This window comes from Pseudochaenichthys georgianus, chromosome 3 (genome assembly GCF_902827115.2).
Source record: "Pseudochaenichthys georgianus chromosome 3, fPseGeo1.2, whole genome shotgun sequence".
NCBI lineage: Eukaryota > Metazoa > Chordata > Actinopteri > Perciformes > Channichthyidae > Pseudochaenichthys > Pseudochaenichthys georgianus.
The window spans coordinates 47,904,522-47,926,091 of NC_047505.1; the positions used below are offsets into that span (position 1 = coordinate 47,904,522).

At 42.9% G+C, this 21,570-nt stretch overlaps 1 long non-coding RNA gene across 1 annotated transcript in view; it reads left to right on the top strand.

Moving 5' to 3' along the window:
• Positions 1–13,838, top strand: part of LOC117462094 (uncharacterized) — a 97,096-nt gene extending 83,258 nt beyond the window's left edge. Inside the window, exons 2-3 of the long non-coding RNA XR_004553798.2 lie at positions 2,849–2,907; positions 13,775–13,838. This is a non-coding gene — a long non-coding RNA (uncharacterized lncRNA). The remainder of the gene's footprint in view (positions 1–2,848; positions 2,908–13,774) is intronic.
• Positions 13,839–21,570: the final 7,732 nt, after the last annotated feature.

Here is a 21,570-nt window from a genome sequence, read left to right on the forward strand (position 1 = left end):
CCCTGCTGCAGCTGAGCAGAGGCCCGTCTGCTTCTTAATGGTGAAAAACGAGAGCTGTCATGTCGTAATCGTGTAATAACCGTGCATGGTGTCACTTTCAGCAATTAATGGAGACGCTGTGACTGGGCTGCGTAAATCCTGGCTAAGTCAGCTGCAGCAGCGGCGGCGGCGGAGAGAGACTTATGTAGGGGTGTGTTCAGTTATTTACACCTGCATGTGTGCGTTAGGCAGATAGGTACAGATGTACATGAGTGAGTGTTTCCACATGCGATTGTGTGAAATAGAGGAATTAAAAGTACGTGTCAGTGAGTTTTAGGTGATTAGTTGCGTCAATCTGTTTTATTACACATTTGCCTAATGGAACAATTGGGAGATTGTTGGGGGTTTATGACATAGTGATGACTTGGCAGACTTTTTTTATACCCTTTCTGCCCTGGTTGTCCTGTCACGCTTCACTCTGTCATAAATCATCAAAGCCATTAAACAATCATCTTTAGTGGAAGGTCACAGTGGGGACATATATTATAGGGTGGGTATTATTGCTGTTATATAATTATCCTGGGGAAACAGAAATATGATTTAGCTCCGTCCTACTTTGGGTTTGGGATTTTGAGTTTTGTCTTTTTGTGTAAGGTTTTCTTACGTTTTTTTCCAGAGACGTTTCAAAATAGTAAAATAATAAAAGTAAATAAAGAATATGTAACGTATGTTAACTTAATATAAAAATACATCTTAATACATAAGTGTTTCCATTCCAATATGATTATGTCAAGTTTGAGATTTATATTTTTGAATAAGCGATCTTTGGGACCCGTGTGTATTCGACACATCCTTTTACCACAAAGTTTACAAATTACTTTTACAAGTGTTGTGAAAGTCGGTCCTTTGCGGCAGTGATTGGGAATTAAAGTATCCACAGCGTGCCTGAGTTGTCAGAAGAAGGTCTCGGGGCCAGTGTAGGAGGGGGGCGGGGGGCCTGCCCATAAGGTGCTCTTTATAGAGGGCAGACAGATGAGGTGAGCAGGGCGAGCTGTCATTGGGAGCAGGGTAATGACTGGAGCAGTCTGCTGCTGCCAAACCCTCGTGATTGTTTTCAATTTGTTTGGGCGTGGGCGGTCTCTGACTTTATGAGGTGTTGGGACAGCATTGAGTTTGTGTGTGTGTGTGTGTGTGTGTGTGTGTGTGTGTGTGTGTGTGTGTGTGTGTGTGTGTGTGTGTGTGTGTGTGTGTGTGTGTGTGTGTGTGTGTGTGTGTGTGTGTGTGTGTGTGTGTGTGTGTGTGTGTGTGTGTGTGTGTGTGTGTGTGTGTGTGTGTGTGTGTGTGTGTGTGTGTGTGTGTGTGTGTGTGTGTGTGTGTGTGTGTGTGTGTGTGTTTTTTTCTGTAGATAGATGGATACCTGTCGTAAATATATTTGTATTTAATAGGCGTCCCTTCAAAAATACAAATAATGTTTACCCACTGTCTGTACTCAAAATCAAATAGTCCTTATAAGTCTAGACACACACACACAATACACACACATACTTTTGTGGTTGACTTGGAGAGTGGAAAAAAATTCAAATGTTCTTTCGCTGCACTTTAGGATCTACTTGAGTCTTTTTCTCCTCCTGCATTTAACACACACACGCACACACACACACGCACACACGTCAAGTCTCACTATGGCCTACATTAAACCCTTCTTGAGACTTATCACCATTTCTCTTTCTTCCCTTGGCTCATCAGTTTACTTACACAATAGATGTTGGCAGAGTTATTGATGTATAATGCATTGGCACCAGTGAGCTTATTGTCACTTTAATAATACGGGAATCTTTTTTAATATCATGTGATCTTGCATAGATCTTTGTGACGGAATGAAAGCGGTGTGGAGATGATCAAACGGCTGCTTGTTTCAGGTCACGTCTCCTCCGTCTATCCGTCAAAGCCCCTCCACAGAGGGTTGGGGAATCAGAGAGCACTATGACTGGGGGGAATTTCTCCAAAACAATGCCAAATCACTCACTTTTCCCGCTCCTCCCCATCCACCATGGAGATGTCAGAATCCAACGTCTGTCACAGTATCCCAAGGCAGCCTCCAGATCCAACATCGAACTGGCGCCGCTTGTCTTGTCACCTGTTATCTTCACCGTGTCTCGGAGTTCTGTGTCGGATCACTCACAGCTTTCTTTAAAACACGCAGAGTGGGAGTTTAACTACGTGCTGTGGCATTTCCTCGGGTCTATTAAAGCTGACGATGACCCGTAATGTCTGGCATGGAGTAAAAGGGGAATAATTCATTTTAAAATCATGCTGTCTGGTTATAAATTCAAGTTGATGGTTTTGATTGTGTGTCAAGTTAACAACTTCGATGTAGACCAACTACGACAGATGACACGCATTCCTATTGGCAAAGAAACAAGGCAACATAGTTCACGTTCAACTGATGCTGTATGCGATTTATATTTAGCATGTAGGGCCAGTGTGGAACGTACTGGTAGGATCATGTAGCATATAGGAAAATGAATGGATAATATTACACAACATTTATTTATTTATTTCCGTTCCACATCTCCTGCCTGGATGTTTTTGTGTCTTTTGTATCAGTTTGTTTCTAACTCTTTAAGTGTACCACTACTGGCAGGTAGTGTACCGTCAAAAACACCATTCTGCTAATGTGTATGTGCTTGCTACGTGCAAGACATAACCATACCGTTAATGTATATTTAATCATGAAACCAAAGCAGTGAACGGCTCAATAGAGTTGAATATTTCATGATTTGAACACTATCCAAGTATCATTGCATTCAATTTTAAACACGTGTTTCTCTCATGTTAATCTTTCCAAAATTCCCTTCCTTCCCTGTAGATGTCTGTGCTACTACCCGAAGCCTGAGACTGAAACATTCCCTGGGCAAACTCGATGAGGTATGTTATACAATCAATATCCAATCGCCGTCTGATTTGCAATTGCTGGTGAATATACACAAAAGCTTCAGTGTGGATTGGACTAGCCAGTACAGAGGGCATGGGTTCGCATTTGCAGAGTGCAGTTTTGACGGTATTTTAAAGTCAATTGAAACGTATGATAAAGAGTCAAAGTCCTCCTCGCTCCAACAAATCCGAACGTAAAAACTAGAGTGATTAAGACATTTCACAGAAGTTGTTGCAAAACGTATGTATTCTGGAGGTGAAATGCAAAGGCACTTCCTGCCGGGAAAGAGACATCTTTGTCTGAAATGCTTTTTCCATGACTTCCCCCATGCGGCTTCCTCTTTTGGCATCCCCTCCGAGAGGCAGATTACATTTGCTGTACAAAATCGTTGTAGCTACAAGCATACAGTATGTACTTTGGATTAATAGAGAGTGATATATGTGTAAAGAGTAGTGTACTTTATAAACCCCGAGAAGTCCTGTGGTGAGTGTGTAGGGCTCAAGGTAAGGATTAGCCGAGCGCTTGTGGCAACGTTACATCTCTTACAGGTGTTCTGCAGCTGAATGTGTGTGTGTAGAACACTTACAAATAACTCTAAATAGCAATAATTATGAAATAATATGCTCTTCACATTATAATACGATTACAATGTATTTTAAATGTGTGTGTCTGTGCACGGTTTTGCATGCAGCTATGGCTCAGACTGTCAGTATTTGTTTTACACAACGTCACATTCCTAACGTTGTCACATTGAGTCCACAGAGGTACACAGTCAAAAGCCCACAGGCATCCCAGTGAGCTCCACACACATCCATCCTGAGATATGACACAGCCCTAAAGTCAGGAAATAAAAATGTCTACTGAGTGATACGATTTTGTTTCTTTGTTTGCTTCTTTGTCTCCTTTGTTTTTCTTTCTGTCTCGCTTGCTTGTTTTTTTTTCCTCTTTCCCCCACCTCCGTCTTTCAGTGTTCCTGCCGATTCCCCTGCTGTCGGCTCTCGTCACATTCCCCAATCTGTTAGCCTTCTGATACGGGGGCCAGACTTGAAAGAAAGTCTTAAGGACGAGAGCTTATACACTGTGCCAGATTTTGTTAAATAACTACGAGATGTTGGTGCCAATTCATCGGTAATTGTCCCTTCTGGCACAGTCTGTTGAAAGTCCTGGAGAAGCCTAAGCTCGAGATCACGGCAAGTGTTAATCTTCTTATACTTAAGGTATCAGGTTTTCTTTTGATGTCGCTAAACATGTTGACTCCTATCTCAGCGCAGAAGGCAATCCAGACATAGCTATGAGCGAGATGGGGGTTTGTCTGCCTTCGTCTTCCAAGAATCTCGTGGTTTATGTGTTCCTCTCGTAGCATTCATTATGCTGTTTAAATAAAGCAATAACAAAATAAGAAGAGAAAAAGGAAACGGGAAGAGAGGGATTGATTTGCGCTAATTGTCCTTTTTCTTAGCGTAATTTGGCCCGCTCTGGTTTGGTGTAAAATGGCCTAATTTATTTTTAATGAGGCAAAATCCTATTCCTCAGACTAGTCGGTAGAACACGCCCAAGGTTATTTCAAGACCTGCTTCGTCAGTGGGCTCACGATCAACAAAAAGACACTTGTCTCAAAGTGTAAATGATTTAGTGTCTAATTAATGTCCCTGTCCTCGGGGTGTACAGTACAGTATACGTTTTCTACGCGGCTGTCAGTGGGAGATTGTGTAGATATACATCGCAGTGGTGATGACCATACAGGGAATCTGCTGCCCCAGGGTGTCAGGTGGACTGGCCCGGGAAAGGTGCACCCTCTTTGGGCCCGCAGTCTTTGGCACGCTGGGCCCCCTCGGGTGCTCAGGTGAGCCTCGATGATCAATCACTGATGCTTTTTTGTCTGGTGAGATTCTCCCATCAGTCAGTCAGTCAGTCAGGTGGGGCCTCAGGTGGTAGGTGATAGTGCAGAGGCTCTGGGATCAGGGCGAGCTCCCACATGTACAACATCACTGATCCCACACACAGGTGGAGATTTGTCATGGGCTGGTAGCAGCTCACCTGTGATTGAATACGGTGTTAGAATGTGATCCACACATGCGGAGAGTTGACGCATGTGCACTTGTGCGTGTCGGTGTGATTTTCTCTGTGCATTTTAAAAGTATGTCAACACACAGACATTTTAAGTGCTTATGACATTTTAAATAAAAAGTCAGACAAAAAGGTATTCCTTCTTCTCCCCTCACTCTGCAATCAAAAGCGAATGTCTGCCTGCCCGGAGGGACTCTTTAAACGTCCGTCTTGGAAGATTTACGACAGGTTAGAAATTAATTGTGCAAGGTTTGTTATTGGAAAAAGACAGGTGGGGACTGAGCAGAGACATGTTTTATCAATTTGGCTTTGTCTTTCGATGTATCTTAACGTATTGGCGCAATACAACCCCCGTTATACTGTAATTCCACTTTTGATTTAGAGGTGTCTGTCTCTGGCTGGCTGTGCTGTGAATGCTCCCACTGTGTCGGCTAGCTGTGGAGAAAGTGGCCTGAGGTTATTGGGTGTTACCGGGGTGAATCCTGTTTCAAAGACATGTCAGTCAGTTATGAGTTTTAATAAAAACATGAAGCAATTTAGTAAGAATCCAAATATGTGTCTGTTAAAACACTCAAGGATCAGCTCTTTTTTTAGCGTTTTATTTCGCTTTTTTGATAATCAGTTACTTACTTTAATTCGTACAGTCGCTTCTATAACTTTCAGCCCAAAGATGTGACACGTCCAGCACTGTTTTCTCTACAAGTGGGCGAAGCAACATTTAGTCCACACACATGGAATTCCTGAGCCGATCTAGGCCAAAGTGAGCCGGACAAAACCCATTACAGAGCTCAAGTGACGCTTGGTGGGTAGACTGGCATCAGTCAAACCCACAGGCAGCCCCGGGGTCACACCGAAGCTGGCACTTAAGAGTTTTAACACACAGACAGCACACACATTATCCAGCTAATGACGGAATTACAGCCCTGACTCACCATGTAGCTACATGTAAGCGATGGGGGGACGGCAATAGATTATCGTCTGAGAAAAGAGGCACTTTCCCAGGAAAAGCAGCTGTCAGTGAGAAAGGGAGAGCGAGAAAGAAAGAAAGGTGGAGATGGACATAAACTCCCAAGAATGGAGGTTTAGATGATTGTAATTATGACTCTATAAAGCGCTCAATACTGTCATTATCATGAGTCATATGTCCATGCAAGAGAAAGGGATGTTTAAAAGGATGTGTCATCAGTGTCTGAGGTTGAAATGGGTAGGAGTGATTTATACTGGGAAGGAATAAGATATACGGACTGTCCTTTTAAGAAATGGAATAGCCAACAAATATTTACAACATATCCACGAGGATGGAATGGATTACGGGAACTTTGGCGTCTGTTCTTTTTTTTGGGTGCATGTTTTTATTCAGTTACTCAATTCCTATGTTCCTCATATGGACACATGTGGATATGTTTAAATGTTTATTATATGCTTGTATGCATGTATACCCATGCTTTGGGTGTATACTTAAGAGTGTGTGTGTGTATTGAGAGCCGAAAGTGTCTGCGCCTTAATACCAACGCGCTGCAAGTGCGAGTGTCGTGCCTATAGGCCTCTATGTTGCGGTGCCTCTGTATAAACGCTGCGGTTGCTCTGTTTTCTTACTTTGGTTTCAGAGCGTCTGAAACGTTCATATTTTCAATGGCAACTCACAAGGAACCATAAATTCACAGGGTGCTTTATTTTTATCCTCTTCTCATAATGAACGTTCCAGAGGACAAAACAGTCCCAGCGAGGGTGGGGTGGGTTGTGAGAAAGCAGTGTGGGGGTTGGAGGGCGTAGGGTTGATTGTGGTTTTGGGGACATAAGAGACTGGACATGTAGCCACTCTGGAAAAGCAACTCTGAGATGTGTTCCCCAGTTTGAAAAAAAGATTCTTTCAGCAAACAGTTTGCACGATGTCTGCTGGCGTTTCCGAGTGAAATCCAATCGAGCTGGGTCTGAATATTCTCAAGCAAAAATGGCTCCAAGTTCAATTACACATTACAAGCCGCATGACAGTTTCCATTGTGCAATACTCAATCTAACAAGACTGCGCTAAATCGGCCAGGCACCCCTGTTCACACTGGAGTCAGTGTGCCGAGACAGGAGGGAAGGGCCCTCGACAAGAGGCTCTCTTAACTACTCTATTATGGTAACACATACCTGTAGAGAAGCAGACACCTGAGACCCAGAGCCAAGCAGCTAGAGGCTACTAGCTAACACCGCTCCCCTCTGGTTGCACCCTCTTGTACTTGAATGTTGTCAAACTGTTATGGCTCTAATGCTTTTGTGTTGATTGTGGGAGTCTGAGTCAGGAAGAGATAATCTGGTGGCCCTATAGCCTTGGGCTTACTTTGTGTAATGAATCCAAAAAAGCCTTTTCCTTAATCTCTGCTCAGAGGACACAGTTTAAATATACTGTATTTGATTCAGTGCTCATCTTGATGAATATCATTTAATCAGCTGTGACACTTTGCAGCTCCTTGGCATCCAAGCTGGTTTGCTTAGGCTGTTCCAGGGTGTAATTTCCTGCTCATCCATGTAACCTCCTTTCCCGTTGGTGGCGGAGAGAGAAAAAGAGATGCCCCTCTTCGCAGTTAGATCACTGTGGTGGTGGTGGTGGGAATGCTGGAACCAACCCTGTTAAAACTTGAAAACATTCCCACTTCAAACCACCATGACTGAGTAGATTAGGCCCCATCCGCAGGGAAACAATCTTATTTCCTGAAGATATTTGGGGCGTCTAATTCAGAAACAATGCTGGCTGGTGCACTGAGCCCCTTTTATTGCATGCTGCTTTATTACCATTCTAGGATTTTATTCAAATAAAGTAAATGAGTGGTTCAGGGAAACGTGTTAAGATGCACACCAAATACATTGGTGTCGGGCCAAACCATTCCCCCAGATGAGTCTTTTCTTGTGTCGACACCAATTAAAGTCACGGGAATAGAATCAGAGAAACATGCCTTCCTGTGTACTCGGTATATCCTTTGTAGAAGCCATGTCATTGATGACACACGGCTATATACATATTTCATTGGGACATGCATATTTTACAGTGTAATCCTTGGCACACCATTGCTTTGTTCCCAGTGTGTTGAGAGGCCTGAAGAGTAGGAGGCTTTCTTTGTGGGTCGTGTTGTATCGGTGAGAGAAAACGAGGAAATCTAAATGTGTTCCGACGCATGGAATTAATTCTGTGTCACTGTAAAGTCTTTGATAATCCCATGCATGTAGAAATAGTGTTAATAGATAATGACTTTTTTACACTAATTATCACAGAAGGCTTAATATATACAATCAATGTACCATGATAGTCTCTATTTCATATGTGTATAGCCTTGTGATGATTTGATACCATTGGCATTAATGGAAGAATCATTCCTTTAATTCATTGACCATCACGACATTGGGCGGAAATGCAATAGCATCTACAAAACAGCACTTACCGTACTTTTCGGACTATAAAGCGCACCTGCATATAAGCCGCAGCAGCTAAATTGTCCGTCTGTCTTGCTCTCGTTCTGTCTCTCGGTTCCACTTTTACTTTGGCGCGCTACCTGTCTCACTCTTTTCCGGCCTCCAACTTTTCCTGCTGGAGCCCGCCGCTTAAAGGTGGCGGGCGCGGACCGGTCATAGAGCCCATAGCGTTAAAGGTGGTTAATTTTACCTGTAAAATCCATAGATTTAGGAGGTTCCCTAGTGGCCGTTAGCTGTACAAAAGAAATGGGGGAAAAAAGTCGCGGCTTATAGTCCGAAAAGTACGGTACTCGCAACCCAACACAAAGTTAGTGGCAGACCATGCAGGAGCCAAATGAAGCTAAATATGCTTGTGCAGCAAACATGATTGCATGTGGTAATTTCCTGTGCTCAGTCTGCATGGTGTCGCGGTCAAAGGAGTGATTATACTGTGCCAGAGAAATGCTAATGTATGTGTTCGCAAGAGACATAACATCCAGACGCAATTAAAAGCACAAACAAGTGTCAGCCAGTGTTTGTGTTAATAACCGGGTTTGGTGGAAAGGCTGAAGGACTGAGGGAGAGTGAGGGAGAGTGTGGTCACAAACACGTGTTGCCTCTGCTCAATGGTGGAAAGAATGGCAGCACTTATAAGTGGAATCCAACTGGAACACAAGGAGGGGAGTTGTCTGGCTGCCTGGGATACATATCGACTGTTAGGCCTCCAACTCAAGTGGTTTCCCCCAAGAACCCCCCCCCCAAAAGCAGTTCCAAGCGTCTAGTCACGGCAAAGTTCACAGGAGTAACTTCAACCGTATCGCTCACATCTAATAGCCCTGTGTACTCTGGCTACTCATGCTACCAGCACTTGATCATTGTGTTGTGTGAGGTGCCTCTGGTCCTGCTTCCTTTCGACTCGGCCTCATTCACCCATGCAGACAGTGGAGACAGGATTCAGAAAAACCATGCCCCAGCTGCTGGTCAAGAAATGCCTGCGGTCCTACTAACGGAAACATGAGACTCTGGACAAGCGGATACAAGAATAACGCTGTGATTGATAACATATATGACGGACAGGGAGATCAGAGAGGTTTTAAATAATGTTTGTATCGTAATCACTTATAATTAAAGCCGTTGGTATACTCTCGGGATGCAAGTGTTAATATTAATTTGCAATCACGTGCCTTGTTGCAAAATACACACGCCTGGTCGAATGCAGACCGATGTAGACACAGGAGATCTTTATCAACAACGTATTGACCGGTGTCTAATCAGGCTGGGAGTTCTTTCCCTCAGATGTTTTCTTTATTGATCGCAGGCAAGTACATCTTAATTGTTCTCGGTCCCTTAGAACCCGAGATGACTGATCAGTAATTAGTGTATTCACACATTCACATGCATGCGCTGGCGTACATGTATCTCACTGTGATAAGAACCCGGAAAGGAGGTGCCGTACAGGCCGGAAATATGTACACGCTATTCACCTGTTTTCAGTGCCGTGTCTCTTCTTACAGTGACATTTTTGTTGGCTTGTTGGGTGATCATGCCAGGTGTTAGTGTCTGATTGCCTCCGGTAAAAACATGACACAACAAGAATCAAAAACAGATCCCGATACCGTAAAACACTATTGCTCATTCATTCAGGGGGAGATCACATATCGTGTCCGACTGTTGCCAAAACACTAAGTGTCTCAAACTATTCCGAGATTACAGCCCGAGATAGTGATGCTTATCCACCTGTCACCGTACGAAGAGTTGTCGTTTCTTGTTTCAGTCACTCAGGCTCAACGTCTAATCTTAAGCGTATGTGTGTGTTTGTGTCACTTACATATACAGTGAAGCACTCTAAACAGGCATCATGGTAAGACAGACAGTATGTACAGGCCAGTCAAAGCCTCACATGTCTCCTTTTCCACACACGTCGTGGCCTTTCTCCTTAGTGCGTGCTTTTATTAACAATTGTTCGAAGACATATTATCTATGTTGGCATATTATACCAAGCTATACAAAGCCCTGTTGTTAATGTTCCAGGTGACTCATTGTGTAATACATCTTTACAGCTATAAATATCGATGAAAGGGCGGCCATAGTTTGTTAATGTCACGTCAAAGTAGTGTATCTTTCATGTGTTTTGCCGAATGTTCCCGTGTTTGCGGCGGTTATTCTTTGTCCTCCAGGATCCATGTGTCCGTGGACAGTCTCAAGAACAAGGAAAGAGCTCTTCCTCACAAGGTCAAACGCTTAACTATCACACTTTGCCATCGATGACTGGTGACTTACAAATCATAAGTATTGATCATGGCAGCGATCTTACTGGATGTAGGGCAGACAGTAAAATCATATCCACTTAGGCTTAATAGCACACATTAAAGCAATTATGCACACAAACTAGGAAGTCTTGCTGTAGGCATATTATGCCGGTCCATATATCTTGTTTTTTTCTTTTTACTTTGCATTTTTATCCATGCACTTTGATAATGAATCAGGGTTTTACTTGCTATTGACTGGTTCAGGTGGAACAGTTGTAATTGGTTGGTTGACCCCTCATCAACTCTTTAGCCTTTGTGGGTAACGTGGCTCTTGTCGATGACATAATGTGCTTAAGGTTTTTACTGTATATGTGTGTGTCAATACTCGTGTATTTACTAATGACGGAGCGAGTAGACTGGTGACCCGCTAATGAAGTTGGTGCATTTGTGAGTCAGTCAACAGGTCAAGGACTGAAGGAGATGCTGCAGTCGTCCTCTGCCGGAGCGCTGGCACGTTGGATAGCAAACCTTTTTCAGTTGATTTCAAACGGTGAGTTTTTAAACCGTGTTAATTCAGGAAATGTTGAATTAACATGTGTGGTCTTTTTCACTGCTCTAGTGGAGTAGATGGAGCTTAACGCCTTGCTCAAAGGCATATTGATTGTTTTCAAGAATTCCTTATTAGCCATTATGGGCTTTTGACTGTTCTGTTCACAAGCCCTTCCTAATTAACTGAAATCTCACTTTTAATTATTCTACCTATGTAATACACATACTCACATTGAGAACAATTGTACTTCGGATCAATATGTTGTGTTCTCTGATATGTAGAATGTTCTGGATCAGTTACATTTGCCCCCCCCCCCCCCAAAATACCGTACTTTTCGGACTATAAGCCACGACTTTTTCCCCCATTTTTTTTTGTACAGCTAACGGCCACTAGGGAACCTCCTAAATCTATGGATTTTACAGGTACAATTAACCACCTTAACACTATGGGCTCTATGACCGGCCCGCGCCCGCCACCTTTAAGCGGCGGGAAAAGAGTGAGACAGGTAGCGCGCCAAAGTAAAACAGGAACCGAGAGACAGAGCAAGACAGACGGACAATGTAGCTGCTGCGGCTTATATGCAGGTGCGCATTATAGCCCGAAAAGAACGGTAAATGCAATCTATCGGCACCATTTTCTTGTCATGTATCAAGAATCTCCACATTCATCCTTTGTGGGAAACTCCACCTGTATGCCATGCAACTCTTAGGCTAACATATTCATTGTAAAGTGTTTGCAAATGCTCTTAGAACGAGTTCAGACTACCCCCCACCCAGAGAGTGAGGCTTGTGTATGGAAGCTGAAGCGTCATTCATTAACATGCCAGGATTCCCACAGGCGACAGGCAGTGAGATTATTGGTGATGTGTGCAAGTGAACCTGCTGACCGTTCAATGTGTTTTTAATAGAAGAACTTTGTTTTTTGAACATGCATTCTGGAAATACCCGCAAACTGCATAACAGGAAGTTTAAACTGTTCCCTTTTAGCATACTGTATGCAGTACAATAACTCCTACTATATGCACACTCGTCAGAGAATTGAAATGACTTGTGAAGCAAAACACCCACTTAGAAACTTCATTTTCTACTCCATTTTTCACTCTGTTGATTCCATCTTTTGCTTATTAACCACTTTCCCCTTCTCCCTTTATTCTGCTTTACGATGAAACATGCTCATGAAAAATGTATCGCCGTGATCTGCATGTGCCGATTCCCCCGATTGGGTTGCCGACGTCTCTTGTTTTGAGTGAAAGGGAATGAAAGCAATATCGGGCAGCTCTGAGTGAATCTCAATTTCTCCATTTGACAAATGCATTTCATCTCTCATCGTGCCAGTGGAGGAGGTTATCAGAGCCTGATCGGCCTCTCCATCCACTCCATCAGACAGGAGGAGGGTGAGAGAGCGAGGGTGGGGGGGGCAATGCATATTTAAAGAACTTTAACTGCTTACATTTAATGTTAAACGCATGAGAGCCAAAGCACCAATACTTTTTTTTTCTGCTCTGGCTTCTCACTCAGCTTGCAAAGACTTTATATGGCTTCTAATTGTACCAAATTCTAGGGTTATGATATATGGGTAAATTGCATGCATGTTATTTCAGGGGGAAACTGTGGCATGTGCTATTTTGCACGGAACGCTTAGAGAGAACCACCAACCGTGCAAGAGTATGCACACTAGAAAGACACGGCTTTCTCTGAGAACTTATGTCATCAAGCACTTTCATTATCTAACGTAAAAACCCCAGAGATGAACGTTGCCCGGAAGATATGGGGTTATAATTGCTTTTATTGGTTTATTGTGGGAGAGAACGAGCTCTTTGATGTAGACCAACCTAATGAATCAGTGAATGCAGAAACAGCCTTTCCTGGGAGCTGATCTCACAGAGGGTGATGTGGGGGTTGGGATGTGTGTTTGTGGTTGTGTTGGGAGGGGGGGGAGTTGCAACAATGCGTTCTTTAGTTGCCAGCAATGGTGAACAAGCAAGGACTTAATCAAGCGCAGTTGGCCAAAGAGCAGGGGATAGGAAGGCATGGGGAGTAATCAAGTGTAAACATCCCATACAATGTTGAGCGGAGAGATGCGTGACCTCAGAGTTATGGGAGCAGGCTCCAAAGGGGGGGTGGGCTTATTTAGCAAATATGTAGAAGTGCTTTTGACCCCATGGTGACCGCTTTACAAGCTCACTACCAACCACACACACAAACCCACCAGTCATTAATCATCATTTGTGTTGAGAGCAGGCCTTGTTTGAACTGCATAATGCTGTACGCGAACACGGCGCCCCCTACAAAGATTGTGTACTCGCTGATTTTTGTTGACTCATTTCAATGTCTTTGTAACAGCTTGTTTTTTCTTTCCCCCGCTCTCTTTGAGGCCGGTGCACGGGGGGGCTTTGAGAGTTTTGTTGTGGAGGGCAGAAGAAGCCATGTGGATCTGGTTACCCCCCCGGCCTTTCCCACAAAAAGTGATCAGAGACTGAAAGTCGAGAGCATGTGTACCTTGCAGCAGGTTCACTCGCGTTTCCAGTTTAACCTCCTATTAAACTGTCCATTGTGTTCGCAGACCCTCCTCTACATTCTCATGCCCATCAGGTCGTCCAGGTTAACAGCCAGAGGGAGGAATCGGGGAGGAGGGCAACATTATCTCATCGCTGCCCCTCTGTCGCCCTGGAGCCTGCGCAACACATTGGAAGAAAGGGAGAGAAGTATATACTACAACCGTTTGATGAGCAGCAGGGCAATAAATTCATTAATCATCATTATATGCCTCATCAAACTCTTTGCCAGCCTCTCCATGGGAGTTACACAAATTAGCCAGTGAAAAAAGCAGTAATTTTAGAGGAGCTAGGTAAGTGCTTTTTGATTGCTTTCTTGAACAATGCTTCCCCTGACAAGCTAATAAATCAGATCTTTCTATACTTAAGGTGCAGCTACTGTGAAGCCAATCTGAGCTCCCCAAACAAAAAAAGGGAGTCTGTGGGACAAGGGTTTTTCACTACAGCCTAAGCTCTTTCACACATTTGTTTTGGATTCCTATTCTTTATTGTGCGACAAAGAGGCCCGGCTACAAAGCTTTTGATAACTGAATGAACTGCTGTTATGTCTCCAGATGCAACCAGGGGATTTTCTCATATTGGATCAAAAATAACCTCATGTTTGACTTGGGATCAGCCAAAAGTAACCATATGGTGCTAAATTCAATTTGCTCCTTTTCCCCCTTTCTTTCTTTCTTTCTTTCTTTTGCTCGTCTGTGTTTGAACATATTAGCCCGAGTGCAACGCATAGACAGACGTATTAGCGGCAACTCACCAGCTTTAGTCCATACAGAGAGTCCTAGCTGGCAGGTGACGCATACCTACTAGCTACTACAGCGATCGTATCCTTCCACCCAGATGGCCATTCCATGCAAGACCAGCAAATCACCCATCAGACTGGAAACGGCTCCTTTATTGAAAATGAGGTCAATAGAAGATTTGAGCCTGGTTTGTGGCTGGCCATGTTAGCCTCCTCCAGGTATTAGCGGCTCCCGGTTAGTGCGTTAGATGGGAGGTCTCATGTGGGAAGGGGTGCAGTTGGAGGGGTTACCAAAAGAACGGGGGGGGGGGTAGTTAGGGGTGGTCTTTATCTGTTTAAAGCCCCTCTCTGATGAGATTACCTATTGGAGTTGGCTGTGACCCATGCTGTTAATCAGGGTGCAGCAGCCAACACACTCCCACTGGCATGCGGCCACCGCTTGATTTATTTGGATGGAAGAAAAAGAAACTACTGAATATTTTTTTTTATATGTAATCATCCATTGTAAGCGTTTAGGTGTCAAGTGTAACATGAGCGGGCATAGTCGTGAACTAAGCTGATTTGTTTATGTTTAGAATTGGCTGCCATCTCATTTGCCTGTTGAATGACAACACCCAACAGCTATCTGCGTGTACCAATTCCAGAGACACCAGTGTGGTGCTTCCTGATTGGATAGCTTTAGAGTTGCGTCACTCGCAGGGAAATTACTAAATTAGCATCGGGACACTGTTGAACGCGGGCCAATGCCGCCTTCTTCCTTCATTGTACGGGAGTTGAGGGCCAGCGTGTAGCGGAGAGTTCTCAATGAGTCCAGCAGTCGCCTCGCCCCTCCTCATGAACGTGCTCTCCACACACCGCTGAACTGAGCACGGCTTTAAAATAACTTGGGGAAGAAGGGGGAAAAAAAGGCAGTGCCCTGTTTATCTCCATCTTGGGAACTGATCCAATTAAGTAAGTGCCCATTTGCATCCATCAGACTGCACCAAACTGGGAGGAAACGTGGAAAGCTCGGAGCTAACAAAAGGGCCAGCAGTGAGAACCGGTCCATTTGTTGTGCAAGGTGGTTTGGAGAGGGTAAAGTGTCCCAGGTGAACGGTGGGTAATGGTAATGGTACAGGCAGTGTGTGTGTCGGTGCTTGTGTTGGAGCAAGTGTGTGTGAGCGCGGGCATTATAGCGGTCATTAGGACAGATATCTGTGTGGTAATGTGCAGCAGATGTCAGGAAGAAAGGGATCATTTAAAAAGGGCAAATGTAAATAAACAGTCAGGCAGCTCGGTCCCCCTCCTCCCTCCTGGACCCTCTGAAGTCACTGAAAGAAAACAGTTCATCAATCTTCATCACAACCATACATAGTGTAATATTATAGGACATTATCACACATGTATTGACTTTGTCTTAATGTTTCCTCACAAACCACATCCACTTTTTAACTCATGTACAGAGATGCTAACCCTGGTGTAGGAATAGATCGATACTACATGGCTGTTATGGTATATTATCACAAATGGGCAATATGAAGAAAATCTAATCGCTCGATCCGTGATCAAATACCCCGATAATGATATTCCAACAATATTTTACGTGTGACATGGGCTCTGAAGGTATTTGTGTCTGTCAGCTACACATCAGAATCTTGTTTGCATGGTTTAAACATGTATCCTTTGTTAGGCTGGTATGTAAATATCATGGAATTAAAAATGTAAAAAAACAACGTTATTTTTATTTTGCGTAATGAAATGTGTATTATCTTTAAAGGGAATTAGAGATTGGCAATAGATTAAAAATCACAATATTGTAGGGTTGACTATTGTTGCTTTCCCAAAGTATTTACACAATGAGATGTTTTAATAAATAATCCTCATCAATGTGGAGCTAAAATCAAGTAAGAAATGCACATTACTTCAGCCTTTAAAACCAGGAAGAGATCGCTTGTGCAATGTTTCGATATTCAAAATGTAAGAACATGTAAATCTTATATCCCCATATTGATATATTACCCAGCTCTGATAGGCACGTGTGGTGGAAACTACTTGGGATGATGGTTGCATTGTGTGAAGTTGTGTCGCTAAACCGAGGCATTAGTCAGTGTGTCTGCCGTGGCCTTGCTGAACTTGCTCACCTTGTGCCCAGAGTGAGGGAGGAGCCGGGCGAGGGCACAGTCGCGACCTGTGCAGAGTCGGAGGAGGACGAAGCTGCCGGTGTCTCCACCTCCAGACTGGATGCACACACTTACTGCTCTGTGGCTGTGCATACCTGAGGGGCTTTGGCGTGGAGTTAGAGTCCCTTCCTGCGCATGTGTTTGTGTGTGTCTGTGTGTGCGCGTCACCTTCTCCAGGGCAGGGCAGAGCAGAAGCCCCCTCCCCACCACACCGTGTGAGCGCCAGTGAGCCCTTACATGGCCACTGAACACAGACCCTTTGCAGTCACAGGGTCATAAGCTCACGCCACACTGCTGTCAGAGCAGATTGGTCAATGAGCAGCGCCTTTCAAGGAGGCAGGGTGCTCACAGTCTGCCTCTGTAAGTATTTGTGTTCGTTAAGTCATTTCAACATTCAAATAAGACAACTTGTTTGCATGGTTCAAACATTCTGGATGATTTAGGCTGATTATGTAATCATCCTTGAATTTAAATGATGAAAAAACATTGTTTTTGTTTTGCATCATGCCATTTCTAAATCCAACTCCGCCTAAATGGACGTTTTATTTGCCACTGGAACTGAATCCCTCGGTTCTCCCAACCTCAACCCCTGGCCTCCCAGGACCTCATAGTTCATCACTCTTCGTTAATGTTTTTTTCCCCCCCTTTTTTCCCCCCTTCTTCATAGAAATGTTTTATTTATGATGGGGGGAGGACACTTGAACCATCTCACAGCTGAAAATTACACGTGTAATCTGTCCCAGAGGAACTCTACGGAGAAATAGAAAAACAGTCCGTGAAGTGCAAAAAAACAGTGGTAAATCACTCTGCCACCTTATCATGGGTCGCTTTACGGTGTGTTCAGGACCGTTGTATAACTCCACTTAACACTTGAGGTGCAGAGGTTTAGGACAAGTGTTACCTTGACGTCATTTTCTTTTTCCAAAAGGTAGGTGGATACACACCCATTTCAAAAGAGAATGGTTTGATTCCAAGAAATATTACATTTGGTGTACAAGTTGTTATGCCCAAACTTGACACGTATCCTGTCAACTCAAGTCTCATAGTCTCGCCTGAGGACTAAATCAGAACTATTGTGTCCTTAATTAGCCTTCTCATTTAGGAAATGATGATTAAATAGCCATGAGTAGTCACTGAACTCCTCATTGAACCTCGCTAAAGAACTCCTTTGCTTTTAGATCTTAATGAAAAATACCTGAATACCATTAGCACATTATGCAAGGATTGCACAATCCAGGGCATGTTTTGTTATAGGGAAATTATTAATTGCAACCCTATAAGGGAATACATATCCCTATATACATATGAGTATGCCTCAGACACAGCTGGCCCCTGTAAAACAGTATATTGATATTTGCTTTGAAGTTGAGGGCTTTTTGTTGAAGAGCAAAAGTGAAAATCCAGGGGAAACAAAGATCTCAACAGCCGTCTGCATGTTAGTCACAGATATGATGCCCTCCTTTTATTTCAAACCACTTTTTATACCGCATTAGGCATTGCTGATAACACCCCTCGCGCATAATATGTGCAGGTCAAGTACAGCTGGTGTCTATTTACACATTTGTGTTGAATTTGACCCCAACTCGTATGTGTTGTATCGTGTAGACGTTTTATCAGAAGGCTGTTTATGCGGAGCACCGTTTGGTCGGCTGAGTAATCCCTCAGTGATATTGGGGGTGTTTTATCAGCAGGTTCTGGTTTCACCTTGTGGTCTGACATACAGTAGCCTTTGAGTTCACATAGCTGTCCAGTGGCAGGTGTCTAATCTGTTTGCTCCATAGCTCCAAGTCTTTTCACAAACTATGCCCCTGCAGCGTATCTCCTGCCAAACCGTGTTTGGGTAAAGTGATATCAGGAGATCACCACACAAATAGCATTTTATATAAACAATGTGGTTACGTATTTTGAAATGTCTTCGTATATGTACCGGCCAGTGCTATTGATTTAGCGTGAAAATGTACATAGAACTATTTAGGAAAACATGTAGGTGGTTGATAATATCGCATGCTTTTTTCCCCCTCCTTTTTAAATACTAGACAAAAATAACTAATGTTAATTTACGTGACTTTACCTGTGATACACCTGCACTAGACTGCACAGATAATTACAATATTAAAGGGATTACGGGGCCACAGATGCCAGACTTAACTTTCACTTCATTAGATCCTACCGTTCCCTAAAGTGTCGAAAACAAACAAGAAACCACGGTTTACTCTTGTTATTCATTAGTCTTATATTAGCACTATTTTCAGTCACCACTGAAAGTCTCCCCGATGACAACAAACACACCGAAGTACAAATGTCGTATCTACTTTTAGAGTAAATATGCATGAACCAGCGGAGAAGTTGGTTTTCTAGATGATAAATAATGAGTTGTCTTCCCGTTGTAGCATATTGATTGATAAATACATAATTACTCATTTTGCCTTAATTCGATTTTGAACGGTTTGGCGAACATTTACATTTGTTTGAATCCAAGCAGCGGTATTAAGTTGATTTAGTATATCTAAAGTATAGGAGCAGTGAGTTGCGGCCCTCATACTTCATATAAAGCCAACGGTCTTTATTCTCACTTTTGGTGAAAAAAAAGTGAAATTGATATGACGACAGTATGAGTATTTTTTTCCCCAAACATCCCGGATTGTGCTTGTGAATGCTCAACAGTAACAACGTCGGAGTGAAGGGTACAGACCTTATCCTCCTCTTTTCTCTTCTGCTTCTTCTCCTGTCGGATTATTTCCCCCATTTTCACACGTGGGAACGGTTTCACCCCTACTTAGTATTCCCACATTGTAGCAATCCCAACAATGAACCGACACGCCATTCAGGCGGAGGGGAAGCCAGGGACCAAGTTGTATAAAGTTGCAGAGCATCTCCCCTGCAGGCTGCCATCCTCTGATGGAGAAGCACTCTTCAGTAATCATGGGGTTAATCGACTGGTTTCATCACATCCAGGAATAGAGCGAGTAATCAACGATCGAATATATATTTTTTAATTATTGAGGGGCTTTTCTTTTTCCCATTTGCACTTTGCGTTACGGTAAATTGAAATACAGTGACATCAAACACGCTTTCTATATGCTATAAAAATATAATATGTGCTTTCAACTACCCCTTTATACGTTAAATCATTACCTTTCTCAAAAGGGATAATATTAATTAAATGTAGGCTATAATACTAATATGCTAATCAAACTTACAAAAACTATTTTTTTCCCCAACATTTGGCAGAAACAGATGTTAATGCTTGGGGGAAAATAGATGATATAATATAAACGAAAATTATTTCTAGCATTTATAAAAAAAAATCAAGATATTTCCATAATTATAAAAAAGACACACGTGTTATCATGCCAGCTCGGAACTAGTTTGTTAGTATCATCCTCCCTATATTTCCCCTGTATTCTTCAATCAGGAAAGTAAATCCGAATAACATCATCACCTGGCACCCTTGCAACCCCACACCCCCTCGCCACACACACGCACGCACACACACTAACGTCAACAACCAATTTGACGTATACACGTCACAGTATTTACCTATAGTCCCACACAGATGATTTACAACGCAGGAACAGTGTGTATATTGTCCTTGTGAAACATTACTTTTACAATCAATTCTGAGAAAACAACGCAATCTCTAATACAAGTATAATACTCTCCGAGGGGACATTGCATCGAACAGTTCAATCCTCCGGGGATCAACTGAGAAAAAACATAATTATGCTATTTAGCCGGCTGATGTGTCGCAATCACTGCTCCAGCACACTCTGTCAGATTAAAATAGAGGGCCCGAATAGAGGACATTAAGGCTGAGGGAATTACAGAAACCTCAGGGGAGATCTCAAATTGGAGAAGGGGAAAGTAAACTATAGAGATTAATGGCAGCCATAAACAAGAGCATGCTGTCCCACTTCAGTGGAGGTCAACAATAACAACATTAATAATCATAATAATTATTATTATTTTAATAATAATAATAAATCAGTGTCCCTTGAAATGTACTGATATAACTGAATAAACGAATATTTAAAAAAAAATTAAACAAATAGGCCTTTATATAGGTCTTAGTGGCCTTCAACGAAGCTTCAGTATAATATTTAATAATAACAAAAATGATCATTATAATAATGGTAATATATAGTTGAGTTTATATAAATAATATTTTTTTCTTTGAATTCCTAGCTCCATCTTAATTAACCATCAGCAAGAGATGTGCCTGAGAAATATCCTTCTGCTTTTGTTTTGTTCTGCATATCGGTCAAGCATCGTGCTTGTTTCCCTCCATTTGTCAAAGTTGCTATAATCCTCATAATAACTGTGATCATTATACGTGCCCCATTGGCTCCACTTCTTTTTAACCATGCCATTTGATCAGGGATGGGTTTCCGTGATGGATTAACAAAGAGTCCCTCTGAAATTAGGAGCAAGTGTGACACCTACCTGCAGAAGTTGGAAGAGTTAGAGGACAGTGCTACCGGCTGCTCACTCTAACACAATGTGTGCATGATCTCCCCTTTCTCCAAACACGTTTCACATCCAACGCGCCATTAAAGAGACTCTCCATTGATGATATATAATAGGGCAGTATGTTCTAAATGCATGGTCGCGTCCCTTTTAACAGCTTTGCCACGCCTTGGAAAATAGTAATGAGTTCTAAATTTGGCATAAAATCGAGCTCATTACCGGAGTTCACCACCTGATTGCTCTGCATCAAGCACGATAGGTAATTGGGTTAAATGACTGCTTCTCGGTATTGTTATTATATCAATATCCACTTTTAGAAACGTGCTGAAGGAAGAAAAAGAGACACTCGAATTCAAGGAGAAAATACACTGGTGAAAAGCCATGGACCAAAATATACTTCCGTGTTGTTTCCAACATTTTTCATTCACAAAAAACCCCT